Source organism: Mauremys reevesii, linkage group 6, assembly GCF_016161935.1.
Source record: "Mauremys reevesii isolate NIE-2019 linkage group 6, ASM1616193v1, whole genome shotgun sequence".
NCBI classification, from domain to species: domain Eukaryota; kingdom Metazoa; phylum Chordata; order Testudines; family Geoemydidae; genus Mauremys; species Mauremys reevesii.
This window is the reverse complement of record NC_052628.1, coordinates 43412654-43415637: the sequence shown is the minus strand read 5'-3', so window position 1 is coordinate 43415637 and position 2984 is coordinate 43412654. Positions and strand designations below refer to the sequence as shown.

The window sequence follows — 2984 nt, the reverse complement described above, 5'->3', positions numbered from 1 at the left end:
GCTCCGTCCCCTCCTCGTGATCGGCTCCGCACAGCATAAAGTTAGAACCGCGACTGTTAGGTAACAGACATTTCCAATATTAGCCTGTCATCTTCCCCTATTCCAGCCCGAGCCCGAGCGCACAGAAAGAGATATCCCGCCCAGCACAGCCCGCCACCGCCTCTCCCCCTCCGCCCCAGCCTGTCTCCGCGCAACCTTTGGGCCAGAAAGACACATCCAGCTAATATTTACCGCCACTCTGCATGTGTGGCTGCAGTCCTGTTCGGGGTGGGAGAGGGTTATTCGTCCCCCTCCCCCAGACACCCAGGCTCAGACAGCCCCTCCCCCCCGGTAAAACACAATGCCCGGTACATAGCGGCATGTTCAATGGACGGCTGCTAGAAGGGACCCAAATCTGCCTTGCTAACTACTGGGATTATTATTAGCAGCCGTAGCTATTCCGAACGGGTCTGACACCCAGACTTGCGGGGAGAGGGAAGGGGACACGCGGATTTCTTGGGAGGCGCTGAGATGCAGTTTTGGGTTGTCGATTTCAGCCCACCCCCAGCCCCTGTATTTTGTGTGGCTGATTGGCCATTGTTGTTGCTCATGTTATTAATTGCACCCGGGTCTTTCCTTGCTCTTCGCGAGAGCAGCGGTATAAATTGGCTCTAATAAATATTAGCCGCTAGATTAGGCGAGGTGAAGCTGGCACGGCGCTCTATTTTCGACCTGTAGCCTCTGCAAAGCCGCCAGTTCTGCGCCAGATTAGCCCCATCCATCCAGTGTCAATGGTTGTCTTGTTGAGAAAATCAGTGAGTAAACACGGCTGACAGAGAGGGGGCTCAGCTGATTACTCATACAAATAGACTGCAAACTCCACCAGGAGAAGCTGTTTCCAGAGATGGGTTTCTCGCATTGACAGGGCTGCTTCTCCCAGGATTCTGTGTCCTGCTGTTCCCACTTTGTCCTCCATCAATCACACAATTGTGTCCGGGATGTTTTATAGAGTCACTTAATATCCCTGCCTTCATCTCTATTCACTTAGAGAATGATCTGCCATAAGGGCTAAAGGCTTTTGCAGGATGGGACCGAAGACAAACCCGGGCCACAATAGCTCTGGTGGAAAACATGGCAAATCAGACACTGCCGTGCTTTCTGATGCTAATAGAAAAGCCATGGGATATTACAATACCAGGCAGGCTGTGATTTAAATGTAGTCCCACCATTATCCTATTGTCCAGTATATTAAATCATCCCTTCTAAATCATATGCTGTTAGAAGAAGAATGGTGGGGGCGGAAAGGGGAGAACTATTTTGAACACAAATTCTATGGTAACCTACTATACACGGTAGATTTGGGGAGACAATACAAAACAAGTCGCATCTTCTTGCAATGGTATATTAAATGTATATATTCCACTTCTAAAACGGGTCCTTTCGCCCTAGTTAATGTGTATTTCTCAGAGTTGTGCTGGCCCACCGACAAAGAGAAAACTTTAAACAATGGCACCTAGCTATCATCCCGCTTTCTATAACAGCGCATTTCAAAGCTGGACTCCAACTGGATGCAAAACTGCATCTTCCTGATGAATTTTAAAGACAGATGAAAGAGTTACAAGGTATCACTGTTTAAGTGCCTCATCTACAAATTAGATTGCTACACAATTAATCAGAAAGTTAATTAATGAGCAAGTTACTAATTAGGACATTTAAAACCGGTGTTTATAGTGTCTTAGTTAAAAAAAACTATGTCGCTAATTGGCCCATACACTGATTTCATAACTCATAACCAAGGTTAAAATACTACTGATGGATTATTTATTATATACAAAAGTAATTATGTCACTATTATATTAACCGCATCTTACCTGAATCAATTTTATCCTCATTTTTAAGGTTGATATTCCTGAAATAGATATGTACCAAATGAAGGATTCTAAAATATAATTAAATTGCCTCTTTTAATAGACAGCTGAACACTTGGGATGTAACTTCAGGGGCTACAATAAATGTGTTGATATAGGCGCACGATAGAAATATTTACATTTACACCCCCTTAAATTCAAGGCTGTAGGACTTGACAAAAACAAGTTAGGGGACCAAGGCTGGACAGACGTGCTTTTGTTGTTGTATTTCCCCCCCAAAATCTGAGAACATTTCATATTATATCACTAAGCACAACTTCATTTTTAAAATAGTAAATGTCATATAAAACAGCATCTTTCTAAGGGGTTTGTGTAATAAACGTGCTTTCATTAAGAAACGCGGGTGACTGTGCACGCACACTAAATACGCGTTTCAAAGAAAATGTGAGTAATCCATGTGTAATCCCTAGTGTAAGGAGTAATCCATGCATTTACTATACAGGTAGTCGCAGACATGATAAATCCTGTTGTCTATTAAGTCCCTAAATACTGATTTATGCTGGGAACTATAATGGCCCAGGTATATGCACATTTTAAAGCTGCCTGATTCATACTTTCCATGATCTCTCCTCCCTCCTCTTCCCACCGTTATAAAAGGTCATTTGCACACAATATATTCTGGTCTACTCTTAAACTCCCATAAGTCAAGAAATTCGGAATTCAGGAGGAACCTTTATCCTTAACTCACCCCTCCAGCCTATGCTGAGGTTTACCAGCCTGTCTATTTTGAGGTTCGCATCCCTTTTATCATGGAGACTTCACAAAATGGATGCATTTTCATCACAGAAGCTGCAACACCTAGACACAGCTGGCTAACTAAAACAAGACCAATGTTAACTCTAAGTTAGTTTAAGGCCCGTTCATCGGGGTTTGTGCCTGATGTGTTTGCCTACCTAGAAAGTAATATACTCAGGCCCTATTGGCTGTTCAATTAAAAGAGAACCTCTCCTTCCCCCCAGGGCCATGGCCTTTAGCAATAATCAAAGCAGATCTTTAGCTACTGCTTGCAGGTGCAATAATACACAAAACTACTCTTTGTAATCTCCTTTTCAATAGTGAGGAGTACATATAGGTAAT

At 43.4% G+C, this 2984-nt stretch overlaps 1 long non-coding RNA gene across 1 annotated transcript in view; it reads right to left on the bottom strand.

Moving 5' to 3' along the window:
- Positions 1-2759, bottom strand: part of LOC120408412 — a 40167-nt gene extending 37408 nt beyond the window's left edge. The window contains exons 1-2 of the long non-coding RNA XR_005600678.1: positions 2596-2759; positions 1851-1888 (exon numbers count right to left, since the gene is read on the bottom strand). This is a non-coding gene — a long non-coding RNA (uncharacterized LOC120408412). The remainder of the gene's footprint in view (positions 1-1850; positions 1889-2595) is intronic.
- Between the last annotated feature and the right edge of the window lie 225 nt (positions 2760-2984).